At 37.8% G+C, this 14,240-nt stretch overlaps 1 protein-coding gene and 1 long non-coding RNA gene across 14 annotated transcripts in view; one reads left to right on the forward strand and one right to left on the reverse strand.

The window, feature by feature from the left end:
* The window catches only part of ANO3 (anoctamin 3), a 421,744-nt gene that overhangs the window by 298,324 nt on the left and 109,180 nt on the right, over positions 1-14,240 (forward strand). The window lies entirely within an intron of this gene.
* LOC120404292 overlaps positions 1-14,240 on the reverse strand; it is a 96,052-nt gene that overhangs the window by 48,335 nt on the left and 33,477 nt on the right. The gene's annotated exons all lie outside the window — the stretch shown is intronic.

The raw sequence follows: 14,240 nt of genomic DNA on the forward strand, positions 1-14,240 counted from the left end.
GCAATCACAGCTAATGAAAGGCAAAATTATTCCAAATATAGGTGAGTAACATGAAGGGACCTGTGTGACACACAGGCACAAAAACACTTTAAAAAGCTACCATGATCAAGAATATGAACAAAATAAAAACTGTCGTTTCATCCTGTTTAGCAAATTGAATTTCACTTAAGGTTTGTCTACATGGAGACACTCAGGAAAGTAAACTCACACTTTAGTTAATTCAGATTAAATGTGGATTAGTTAAACTGCATTAAATCCCTGTGTGGACACCTTCAGAATTCGGTGCCCTTATTTTGGTTTTCTTAATTCACAAATTAATTCATAAACCAAATTAAGGCCACTTTATTTTAAGTGGGCACACAACAGTTATACAAATCTGCATCTAGTAGGACTGAACACAGGTACTTTCTCCTACATGTTAATACCAGGTTTGATCAGCATTATGCCATTTCAGAAACCTGATTCCCATTGTGGTTTTGGCAGCCTGTTAACTTAGCATTACGTATGTGCTAGGGAAAGAATCTTGTAATTAATGAAAAACTCGTGCTCTATATCACACTATTGTCATTACCGTAGTTCTGCAGGAATCTGCACCACAGATGGCCAACAGTTTGTATGAGCTGTGAGGTTTTCCTGCTGTGATACCTTACACATCATGGGATGCTTTTCACATAAGGTGGTGAGATAAGAAATTCATTTAAAAACTGGAGTCGTCATTTCCTTTTCTTTCTCTTGTTTGTGTTACTCTCTTTGATCAAATTCTGTTCTCTGATACATGCATGTAACCTGTATCCATTTCAGTGGAAACTGCACTAGAGGATAGAACTTGGCCCTTTGTATTGTCTTAATGGGAGGGAGGGTGAAGAGAGAGGTTGAATAAGGACTTTTATCATAAGAAATTTAAAAAAATAAAATTAAAGACCAAGCATACACCAGCATATTAGCCTATGTTGCTGTACTAAAAAAATGATTTATTCCAAGATCAATGTCTCATACCATTATGAAATACAGCGATGCTAACTGTTCGGTCTGTGACAGTGACTTACTGGGGGATGTGTATTATGTTGGTGTATGGCGGTTTGGGTAATAGTTTTCTGTACACATCAAGAATACTGAAAGCTGCTCTAAGGCATCTGCTGAAGGGATGTGCTGTCAAAGCAGGATGAGAATAAATGAGTATTTGCACATATGACCTTCGCAGGTGCTAAAAGCCACAGCTGCCTCCTGACAAAATCTTCAGTTACCCCATGACAATTTTTGCAAAGCAATTGTGTTTTCAATATACAATTCTGCAGCACATTGAAAATTAAGTATTTAGGGGCAGCATAAAAGAACTTGAATGTAATAACACAGGGGATACATTTATTTTTAAAATTTATTTTCCCTTGTTTTCTCATGTCGTAGAATGGAAGGTTTACACATACAAGGGCCATGGTAAAGAAAATGCAAAAAGAGCCATGTATTAATCCAAAAGTCAAATTTTTAGGGGCTGAAACTCTTGGTGTTGATAGTTAAGTGTAAGGAATAGGAACAATATAGAGTGAATTAAGATGAAAGAAATGGGACCGAGACATTCAGTAGTGAGTGAGTCTTTATAAGGAACCAAACTTCTGCCAAAGTGCAGAAATCCATGTGCAAAATGAATGAAATGGATTGGTCAAAATGAATAATACTGCAACTATGAAAAGGAGAAGATGAACAATGGCTGTAATAGTAAGAAACTCCAAATTAGAAGAATGTCAGCCCTGCTGAATTTTGAATATTTTAAAAGTATAAGTTTAATGTTCATGAATTAAAAACTTATTGAAATGGAAAAAGCTTTAACAGGTAGACAGAAAAGGGATGTGGAACTGGGTGTTTTTGTAAAAGGAGCTACAGTTATGGCAAACCAGAAGTATACTTCACAGTATACTATATGAAAAGTATATTGTACTTAAAGGGCCTGGCTTTCAAAGGTGTTGCAAAATTTAAGTGTCTGCATATGGAATTGCACACTCTAGTTTGAAAAGCTCAAACAAAGAGGGGAATGTAATAAAGTCCCCAGCAATGCATCTCAATATAGTCTTACCTTGTCGGAAAGTAAGGACAGGAGACGTGAAACCCATCTGATTGAAGGGAAATAAGGGAGACCACTAAGCTTACAAGAAAGGTAGAAAAGGAAGCTGAGCATGGTAGAAGTGTAGTATGATATCTGTAGAACTAAAACATTATTTACTTGTATTTTCCACTCCTTTGATTAATTACTTACCATTTTATTCCATCCCCTTTTTAAGTCAGACTAGTTTATTTTTACTTGTTCTATTCCAAGGGATCCTCGGTATTCTTTTGCCAGTTCAGACCACTTTATTGTCCTCCTCACATAAAACACTTTATTCATATTCCTACCACTACCATTGAATTCAATGGGAGCCAAGAGTGCACATCAGAAGGGAAGGATTTGGCTGTAAAAGTGCTTCAGTACATAAAATAACCAAAAGTAAGAATAAGCAGAGAGCATTATGATCTGAAAGGAGAATCACAGGAGAGTAGAACATCTTGACAGAAAACCAATAGCAGGCTTATGCAATCTGAAAAAACAACAATAAATAATGTTAATGATTCAAGAGAAAAGATGGGGCGGGAGTGGAATGATGAACGTAAAATGGAATTCATGAGCTGCTGAATGAACACATTTCATAAGTGCACAGCTCTCAGTTACTTTGAGGTTTCGTTAAATAAATGACTCAGTAAATATTTCAGAAACTGCCTCGCTAAGGAATTTTACTAGTGAATGAATGGTGAATTTTATCACAATATGGGGAAATATTTTTTCCAGCAGAACATAGCACTTTATGATTTGACCCTGTCAGATCTTGAGAGCAAATAATTTTTGAGCAGGGCCAGTATTCTGAGGGGGAAGCTTCAAAACCTGTTATCTCCAGGTGTTCTCCGCTATCTGCCTGCTCTTGCCATAATACATGTGTGATGGGCCTTGAAGTGATGCTACACGTCGTTACACCCACATTTTTTCTTGTACAAATTTTTTAAAATGGGTGAACAGTGATCCTATGAGTCTTGGGGGAAAAAAAGGAACTCTTTATAAAGATTTATATGAAGAAGCTACAGTAGTAGTCAAAACCATCTTTTTATTAAGAAAGATAGGCATGTGTTCATGGATGACACCAGCGTCATTTAACCTTTTTCAGAGCACACTCACTATAGTCAGCCTACCCTGGAAGATCAAGGTTCTTTCAATAATGTTTTTAAAAAGTGGTGCTAAAAATAGGCCTATCATTTATTCAGTTTGGGAAAAGGACTTTTCTTCTGACAACTTTAGTTAAATTGAAAGAAATTCACAGTTTATGCTCATGTGACTCATGCTTTTGTCAAAAGAATGCACTTTAGATGTTGAACGTGCAAACTGCTAATTTGGTAGAGCCTGTAATTGTTAATAGAAGCAGATAAAACATGCTGCTACAGAACAATTTTTCTCTCCACTAACTTCTTTTCAAATTACTTTAATTACCAAAACTGTAGGTAGACTTATGAACTACACTGTGTTCTTAAGGACGTCCATCAATGATCTTCTAACCTAATCAGGCCAATTTTTCCCAGTGCTCAAAATAAGAGGTGAGGTGAAGATTGATACTTTCCCAAACCACACCCACCAGCAAAATCCACCTATCTGAGGTGCCAAAATGAGTGGCTGACATATTTTGCCTTGATTGCTTATTCCGTTGGTTCTATCCTAAGTATGGGAATTTAATACTGCGGGGAAGGGACTAAGACAAGTCCTGGAAATTTGATAATATTGCTTAGTACATGAACTGGATAAGTGATATGGCACAGATTTGATGGCAGACTCAACGGTTTAATTTTATGCAGCCTGATTTCTATCTAGCAGGCCCTTCAATTACTTTCTCAATTTACCATATACAATCTCTTGAAAAAAGTCATAGTTCCTGAGGTTAACCACTAGTGCCCAAGGAGGAAAGATCTATTATTAGATGAAGATCTAGGGGACACACCCGCCCATTGAAAACTTTTCTTATTACAGGAGCAATTAATTTCTGACTACAGTCAGAGCGATGGATTTCCTATGCCTCAGCCAGTCCTAACCAACCCCATCCCCACTATCTCACAAGGAAACTTTCTAGTTCTTCCAGATCAACTGTATACTATTCCTTAATGATGATAAAACATTAATAAATAGCAGAATCAAATTGCTCAAATAAACTTTCTATAAGGATCCATACTCTGGTAATTACAGATAAACTATGGAAACTTTACTCATGCCATTTTCAAACTGCAAATTTATTTCAGATCATTTCTCACTGAGAACTATTAGTAAGGTCGTATATTTTATTGGACTAACTTCTGTTGGTGAAAGAGACAAGGTTTCAAGTTTACACAACACTGCAAACAATTAGTGGATTAGGAGTTAGTTATGGCCTCCTATTTGTAAATCTAAAACACAACTATATATTCTCTAGAATCAGCCCCTTTTTTCTGCACTCAATTAACTGAAAGGTGGTGTAACAGGATGCTGGGCAAGAACTGCTGACTCAGCCCTCTGTCATGCCAGCTCCCATTAAGGGAAGTAAATTGGAGCTGGCTAGAGAAAAGCTGCTCCTAATTGGAGAATGGGAAACAGCTGCCCAGCTAATTAACCTGGGCTATATAAAAGGCTGGGAGAAAGGAAGCCCGGGGGGAGTGAGGAAGTGGAAGCAGAGCGATAACTCTTCCCTCCTGGGAGCAGACACTAGCTGTGTATGGTGAAAAGGTGGCGGGAGCACAACCTGTAAATAAGCGGTACCAGTGGTTACTGAACCCCAGGGTCTCTGAGTGACTTTGTCAGCGCAGCAGGTGGAATACAGAAGATCTGTTTTGTTGATCCATTCCAGCAGTCTCTCAAAAGACAAGCCAGTGGGAAAACAAACATTGACTTAGCAGGGTGCTGAAATAATTTCCAGAAAGCATGTCTTCCATCTCTGAACGCTCTTGACAAATGATGATTTCAGAAAGATTAAAAAGAAGTCTGGTACTACTTTTAACACACAATCCAGAAATATATTAGCAAAAAGGATCACATCATGATATCTTGAAAAGTTTAAAAAAGGCATAAGTATGTTATTCCATATGGTATGAGTAATTTGTAATCTACAGTATTCTAGAGTCTTGAGTTCAAATTTACATCATCCTAAAACAAAAGTGAACATAAATTTGGGAGCTTCAGCCTCACTCAGCCAGTTTACACTACTGACCATTTTTGTTTCCAGGAAATATTTAAGGCTGGAAAGTTGAGTCATAAATCCCTGAATTTTGACATTAATCATAGAAACAATGAGAGTCCTTCAAATTCAGTTTTCTGAACGTTAAATAATTGTAAAGTTCAGGCTAAACAGTAGTAAGAAACAGATATTCATAATATTAAACCATGATCACCTCACCAGTTAGTCAGCAACCAGGATTATTTTGCTTAGTCACATTTTCTGCAGCTCTAAGAATAATGGGGAATTCTTATTGATTGAGGGTTTTACTGTATAAGACATTCTCATTCCACCTCCAGTTAGGACTGTAAAGCTGAGTTTACATTCTGCACATTTTTATGTGCAATATCTAAGATTTTCACACAGGCTCTATTCAATTCCTGTCCCTTTTTGCTGTGCCAAAATTCCTACCATAGTCCACATATTTGTCAGTCTCTCAAATTGCCTCCATGACTTCTTCCACCTCATATGTGGTTTGACCACCCTGAAGACAAACCTCTGTCGTTGTTCGTTTTTCTCTGACTTCTGACTACTACTTGTTCTGTCAGACTGAAAACTTCCTGGGGCAATGACCATCCCTTCTTGCCTGTCTCTGGCATTTCATGGGCATTATCACAAACAAATAATAGAAATAATAGTGTTTCTTTTAGCTGAGACCAGCAACATTTTCATGGTAAAACCACACAAAGATCCATGTTTTTGTAGATGGCAACAACTTCCATACAATCCAATCAAAAGATCAGTGGGTATTCTAGTATGCTGCACCATTTGATTACTTTGGTAGCTACACCTCATCAATTGCCAGTTAACATGGCATGTGTTGAGGAACATGATAAAATTCCTATGTATGTATTCCTTTCTTCCTCAAGGGATCCCCAGTTTTAAAACTTTTTTTTCTCTGCAGGGGTCCATTGGCAAGGTGACTTGTTGCCTGTTAACAAGATTGGCAAGGGATAAAATACTACATTAATATATTGATAATGGATGCTATTGATTTAACTTTGAGGGCATTCAGATACTATGATAAGGGGAAGTACCCAACCTTTCAACAGGTTATCCTTAGGCCAATTCCTGGGATTTTTTTTATTCTTCTGAGATAGAGCTTATCTACACTTACCAGGGGTTGAGGCTGTGGAGATCAATGCACAGGGGGTCGATTTTAGAAGGTCTACTGAAGACCTGCTAAATTGACTGCAGATTGCTCTCCTGTCAGTTCTGGTACTCCACCAGAACAAGAAAAGTAAGGGGAGTTGACCAGAGAGCATCTTCCATTGACATAGTATAGTGTGGTAAATAGATCTAAGGTACATCGATTTGAGTTACGCTACTAACATAACTCAAATTGCGTAGCTTAGATCAACTTTCCCCTGTAGTGTAGACTTGACTTGAAAAGCTGTTAACAGTGGAAAGAAATGTTCAGTTGTAAATAAATTAGTTGTACCTAAAATTGGCACTGGTTGATACACTTGCATATTGGATGTAGCTAATTTCTATGCATATACCTACCTCTTCTAGCCTGTGGTGCAGCACTTAATGTTTTATAAACATAGAAGATGGACAAAGTCTACTGGAGGCCAAAATTATCAAATGTGGATGCCTGAATCTAGGCCTCTAAATCTGTATTTAGATATCTACCTAAATGGCCAAATTTTCAAAGAAGCCAGGCTAAGAGGGTCAAGGTACTTCAGAGAGATTGTGCACACTCAAGCCATCTGGAAATCAAGTCAACTTTATTTAGGTGTCTTAAATGTGGATTTTGGAGTATAATTTTGGGAAACCAAATTTGAAAATGTTGGCTTTACAATTGTAAGGTACAATTGCAATTTATAGACAAAACATGTGTTGTCTTGCCACAGATTTATAGAGGAAGATGTTAAGATGTAGGGCTGGAAATCAGGAAACCAGTATTCTATTTCAGCCTATGTCTCAGGCTACTTCTGCAATCTTGACAAGGCAGCTAAACACTCTGGGCAAAATCCTGACCTTGTTGAAGTCAACTATAGTTTTATTGTTAGTCTGAACCAGGATTTTACCCTCTGGTCCTTAATTTCCTCATCTTCTACTAAGGAAAAATAATAAATCCATGGCCAATGGGGTGGTGGTAATTATTTATTCAGTACTCTAGGTGGGCATGGCAATTCACAGACCACTAAAATGCATGGCTTAGGAATCTGCCCACACAGAAGCAGGATCTTGGTGTGCTAGGATGCTGTGTCTAGTTGTTGTTTTTTTTAAATGGGAATTTCAGCTAGACAATGGTCTATAATTTTGCAGTGTTTATTATTTACTGTACATCATAAGGCCAGAAAGACTAGTTGGATCTGAACTCCTACTTGGAGGCACCATACAAAGATTTATGGTTTTATTAGCCACCTACAATCCCTATTTCTTTTTCTTGTAGACTCACTGAAAAATTGCAAGACATCTGTGTAAATCTTGTTTTAATATGTAGCTTCATTAGTGGTAATAGTCCATCAAGATGATTCTTCTTGTGTAGTAAGCTGTCACACCAAATTCACAAGCTGTCATCCTGATCCTGTCTTCCTAGAAATGGAAATTTTCAGTTGGCTGATCATCACTTTTAAATGAAGGAGATTTTTTTAGGATAATGTCTCAGAAGATTGGCCTTCCTTTTGTGGGTGCGATTTACACCCAGGGGGTTTGTTGCTGCAGATGAATTCTAGACATGAATCTGAATGTCCATACCAGATTGCAGGAACTAGTGAGGTGGTTACATTTTGGGGATTTGGGGGTTTTGTTGTTGAATACTTAACGGCTATATTTGTCAACATTTATGTAAGTGAATATTCCGATTGCTACTGGTGTCTGATAATGTTGCTGGACCTTACATATGTGACACCACTTCCTTGAATTCCTTGCTAAAGAGCAATTCATAGTCACAATCCATCAATTCAGAAACTCAGAGACTGCTCTCTCCTTATACAGAGCCCCATAGGGGGTAGGAAAGAGGTAAGACCATCACCTGACTTCCTGTTCCTCTGCTTTGGCCTTGAAATTAACTGGGTGCACTGGGAGGGAGCAGGCACTTTTTTAAAGAGCAATCTAGGTTCCTTTGGGTCAGTAGAGCTTGTTCAGGGCTATGCTTAAAGGAGCAATCTAACTCTCTGTATGCTGTATATATAACATATAGTAACACTTTCAATAGTGTTTTAATTTGTGTATGATTTATAGCTATTGATTAAATTACTAGTAAATGAAAATGTTTTCTTTGTTATGGAATGCATTAGTATCACATTGATAAATAATTATATAACAAATGGTTGATAAGCCTATTATAATGTGTAGATATTGTTGAAACAACATCTACAAGCAAACCGATTACGTAAAGTTGTAAAGTGCCATATAATTTCTGAACAATAGTATATTTTTTCACACGGTACATTAAATTAAACTTTCACATAGTAGGAAATGTTACCAAAATCTATCGAATGAAACCACCAAAAAAGGCTCAGACTCATTTTATGGAAAACTTTCTTCATGTCTAATGATTCCTTAGATATTACTAATGAGTTAGCAATAAATGTAAAGCCCAATAATGCAGACTTTCCTCCAGTTTCCCTGCCAGTTGCAGTTCTGCCTGAATAAGGGCTGCTGGATTGGGGCTCCTAACAAGCATCAATAATAAATTTAATATACAAGTCAATATCAAGGTGACGAATCAAACACACAAAAAAGTAAAGCCTCAGCATCCACTGTCTTCACATAACTGATTATCTCTGTGTTCTCACTATGACTAAAGCCATGACAGGCAAATTTATGATACCTCAAATGGCTCTTTTTTTCTTAATCTCACACTGCAAGGAATCCGACTACAACAGCATCTTTTTCCAAACACTTGCAGCAAAGCAAGTGGGCCAGCATTTTGAAGTCTCAAGCTAAGGGAGGATAAAGTGGGGGAGTTCCTTTTGTTACTCTGAAGGAGGTTTATAAACAGCCTCTGGTTGTCTCCTACATTGTCCCGAATGCTTCTAAATGTGTTTGGATACTAAATTCTAATTTTGGTGTACAAAAGAAAAGGTAATTTTTATAAACATTTTGTATTACAATTTAGTGAATGGGTACATTCTGACAAAAGGAAAAATAATGTTTAACTACTTTTGGTTCAGGAAAGCATGATGTTACTGAAAAATACTATATTTGCTATTTACATAATGCATATTGGCTTTAACAGCAGTAAAACAGTTTGATAGTAACATTTCTTTTTTTTTTAAGTAATACTGAAGTACTGCTAGTTTAAGAAACTACAAATATTTGTCAGCAGAGATGTGATCAATACTGGATTTTTCCCTTTTCCAAAAAATGATGTAGCTATCACATTTACTCATTCATAAATGTCTGTTTATATATATATGGTGGGCATAATATGGGAAGTCACAGGGTTACCTGTACAAGGACCATTCTTAACTTGCTAATTGCCTTAGATGGCTAAATAACGTTACCTGAGTATTTATTGTTTTCCCTACATGGAATATAAGGAAGTATAGAGAATACACAGTTAGAGAGGTAGTGTTACTTACTGTATTCCATATGCTCTGACACCATAAGGAAAACTGGCAACCTTTTTTAAGAGCAATCACACTTTTCCTCCCAGAAACTCACAATTTTAAATATATTTTTTGCAACTTTCTTTTTAGAAAATGTTTTCCATTTTTCTTAAAATAACAAATGTTTAATTTTAACAAACAGACATTTGCATAATAAAACTTAGGTTCACAATTAAACAATGATTCTACTGGAAATAATTTAAGATAATAACCTGAATCACAGCACACAGAGAAATGGAATTCTATAAAATTATAAAATACAGTAAAAGAGTGAAAACAGTCTCTGGGAGTTTAGGTTTATCATTAATTTAGCTAGTGAGAGAATCTTTTATAACTATTTGAGTGAACTCTTTTGTCTTTCACCACACTTAATGTTTAGGGTATATGGAACAAGCTTATAAATAAATGTTGGGACCAGGCAATGGGAATTTAACCATTGATTTCAGTAGTAATCTCCTGGATCTTGATCAAGGTTATTAAACACCTCAAAAGTAGAGGTGCTCAGGTCCAAGTTCTAGGTTTTGTGAACAGGGGCTGCTAACAGGGAGTTTCTCAAGGGAGTTCTCCAGGTGAAGGAGGAGCAAATACAGCACCCTTGGGGTAAGTGACTGTCTGTAGTGCGTTGTTGTTTGTGTTTGGGGGTTACTTGCCATGTGCTGAGCTTGTTTGTCCATCTGGTTGGTGGTTTGAAGGACTGTGTGCTGTGGCTGGCAGTTGGAAGCTGTGAGCTTCAAAGGAACGTTTGAAAGCTAGAAGCCTCTGTTAATTGGCTGAGCCTTATCAAGCAGGCCAGGGCTTTATAAAGCAGTGCACAAGCGACTAGGGAGCTTTCCAAACAGGGGCTGCTAACAGGGAGTTTTGCAAGGGAGTTTGGAAGGGGAGTGGGAAGGGGGCAAGGGCCCCTTGCTTTTTAAAACTATAAACTAAACTACATTCAAAACTTCTTGATTTAAACAAAACTCTTTCATTAACTAGGAGAAATGTAGATAGCCGGGAGACTGGTATTATGGTGACTTGCCTGCCTGGTGCGAAGGTTGCAGATCTCTCAAGGCATCTGGATAGACTTATGTGTAGTGCTGGGGAGGAGCCGGTGGTCATGGTATATGTAGGTAGCAGTGACATAGAGAAGGGTAGGAGAGATGTCCTGGAGGCCAAATTTAGGCTGCTAGGGAAGAGACTGAAATCCAGGACCTCTATGGTGGCATTCTCAGAAATGCTCCCAGTTCCAACCACAGGGCCAGGTAGGCAGGCAAAGCTTGAGTCTCAATGTGTGAATGATGGTATAGAGAGGAGGGGTTTAGATTAATTAGGAATTGGGGAAACTTTTGGAGCCTATACAGGAAGGATGGGCTCCACCTAAACCAAAGTGGAACCAGACTGCTGGCACTTAACATTAAAAAGGTTGCAGAGCAGTTTTTAAACTAGAAGATGGGGGGAAAGCCGACTGCTGCAGAGGAGCATGTGGATTGGACAGAGCCTTCTCTTAGAGGAAAGTCTATTGATAGAGATTCTCTAGGTTATAGTCAGGAGCAGATAATGGAAGAGGATAATGTAAGGACCAGATCAGACAAGAAACATTCACATAAAGAATTGGACGCATCAGAAAAGGGCAGACAAATAAACAGTGACACATTTTTAAAGTGCTTGTACACAAATGCTAGAAGTCTAAATAATAAGATGGGTGAACTAGAGTGCCTCGTGATAAAGGAGGATATTGATATAATAGGCATCAGAGAAATGTGGTGGACTGAGGGCAATCAATGGGACACAATCATTCCGGGGTTCAAAATATATCAGAAGGACAGAACAGGTCGTGCGGGGGCAGGAGAGTGGCACTATATGTGAAAGAAAATGTACAATCAAATGAAGTAAAAAAATCCACATGTTCCATAGAATCTCCATGGATGGTAATTACATGCTGTAATAAGAATATAACATTAGGGATCTATTATCGACCACTTAACCAGGACAGTGATAGTGATGATGAAATGCTGAGGGAAATTAGAGAGGCTATCAAAATTAAGAACTCAATAATAGTGGGGGATTTCAATTATCCCCATATTGACGGGGAATATGTCACCTCAGGACGAAATGCAGAGACAAAATTTCTCGATACTTTAAATGACTGCTTCTTGGAGCAGCTGGTATGGGAACCCACAAAGGGAGAGGTAACTCTAGATTTAGTCCTGAGGGGAGCGCAGGAGCTGGTCCAAGAGGTAACTATAACAGGATGGCTTGGAAATAGTGACCATAATATAATAACATTTAACATCCCTGTGGTGGGAAGAACATCTCAACAGCCCAGCACTATGGCATTTAATTTAAAAAAGGGGAACTATGCAAAAATGAGAAGGTTAGTTAAACAGAAATTAAAAGGTACAGTGACTAAAGTGAAATCCCTGCAAGCTGCATGGGTGCTTTTTAAAGACACCATAATAGAGGCCCAACTTCAATGTATACCCCAAATTAAGAAACACAGTAAAGAACTAAAAAAGAGCCACGGTGGCTTAACAACCATGTAAAAGAAGCAGTGAGAGATAAAGACTTCCTTTAAAAAGTGGAAGTCATATCCTAGTGAGGTAAATATAAAGGAGCATAAACACTGCCAAATTAAGTGTAAAAATGTAATAAGAAAAGCCAAAGAGGAGTTTGAAGAATGGCTAGCCAAAAACTCAAAAATGTAATAACAAAATGTTTAAGTACATCAGAAGCAGGAAGCCTGCTTAACAATCAGTGGGATTCCTCGATCGAGATACAGAAGGAGCGCTTAAAGACAATAAAGCCATTGCGGAGAAACTAACTGGATTCTTTGCTTCAGTCTTCGCGGCTGAGGATGTTAGTGAGATTCCCAAACCTGAGCCGGCTTTTGTAGGTGACAAATCTGAGGAATAGTCACAGATTGAAGTGTCACTAGAGGTTTTGGAATTAATTGATAAACTTAACATTAACAAGTCACCGGGACCGGATGGCATTCACCCAAGAGTTCTGAAAGAACTCAAAAGTGAAATTACGGAACTATTAACTAGGGTTTGTAACCTGTCCTTTAAATCGGCCTCTGTACCCAATGACTGGAAGATAGCTAATGTAAAGCCAATACTTTAAAAGGGCTCTAGAGGTGATCCCGGCAATTACAGACCAGTAAGTCTAACGTCGGTACCGGGCAAATAGTCGAAACAATAGTAAAGAATAAAATTGTCAGGCACATAGAATATAAATTGTTGGGCAAAAGTCAATATGGTTTCTGTAAAGGGAAATCGTGTCTTACTAATCTATTAGAGTTCTTTGAAGGGGTCAACAAACATGTGGACAAGGGGGATCCAGTGGACATAGTGTACTTAGATTTCCAGAAAGCCTTTGACAAGGTCCCTTACCAAAGGCTCTTACATAAATTAAGTTGTCATGGGATAAAAGGGAAGGTCCTTTTATGGATTGAGAACTGGTTAAAAGACAGGGAACAAAGGGTAGGAATTAATGGTAAATTCTCAAAATGGAGAGGGGTAACTAGTGGTGTTCCCCAAGGGTCAGTCCTAGAACCAATCCTATTCAACTTATTCATAAATGATCTGGAGAAAGGGGTAAAAAGTGAGGTGGCAAAGTTTGCAGATGATACTAAACGGCTCAAGATAGTTAAGACCAAAGCAGACTGTGAAGAACTTCAAAAAGATCTCACAAAGCTAAGTGATTGGGCAACAAAAATGGCAAATGAAATTTAATGTGGATAAATGTAAAGTAATGCACATTGGAAAAAATAACCCCAACTATACATACAATATGATGGGGCTAATTTAGCTACAATTAATCAGGAAAAAGATCTTGGAGTCATCATGGATAATTCTCTGAAGATGTCCATGCAGTGTTCAGAGGCAGTCAAAAAAGCAAACAGGATGTTAGGAATCATTAAAAAGAGAATAGAGAATAAGAAGGAGAATATATTATTGCCCTTATATAAATCGATGGTATGCCCACATCTTGAATATTGCGTACAAATGTGGTCTCTTCTCCAAAAAGATATACTGGCACTAGAAAAGGTTCAGAGAAGGGCAACTAAAATGATTAAGGGTTTGGAGAGGGTCCCATATGAGGAGAGATTAGAGAGGCTAGGACTTTTCAGCTTGGAAAAGAGGAGACTAAGGCGGGGGATATGATCAAGGTATATAAAATCATGAGTGATGTGGTGAAAGTAGATAAGGAAAAGTAGTTTACTTATTCCCATAATACAAGAACTAGGGGTCACCAAATGAAATTAATAGCCAGCAGGTTTAAAAGAAATAAAAGGAAGTTCTTCATCATGCAGCACACAGTCAACTTGTGGAACTCCTTGCCTGAGGAGGTTGTGAAGGCTAGGACTATAACAGCGTTTAAAAGAGAACTGGATAAATTCATGTATGTTAAGTTCATTAATGGCTATTAGCCAGGATGGGTAAGG

Source organism: Mauremys reevesii, linkage group 4, assembly GCF_016161935.1.
Source record: "Mauremys reevesii isolate NIE-2019 linkage group 4, ASM1616193v1, whole genome shotgun sequence".
NCBI classification, from domain to species: Eukaryota; Metazoa; Chordata; order Testudines; family Geoemydidae; genus Mauremys; species Mauremys reevesii.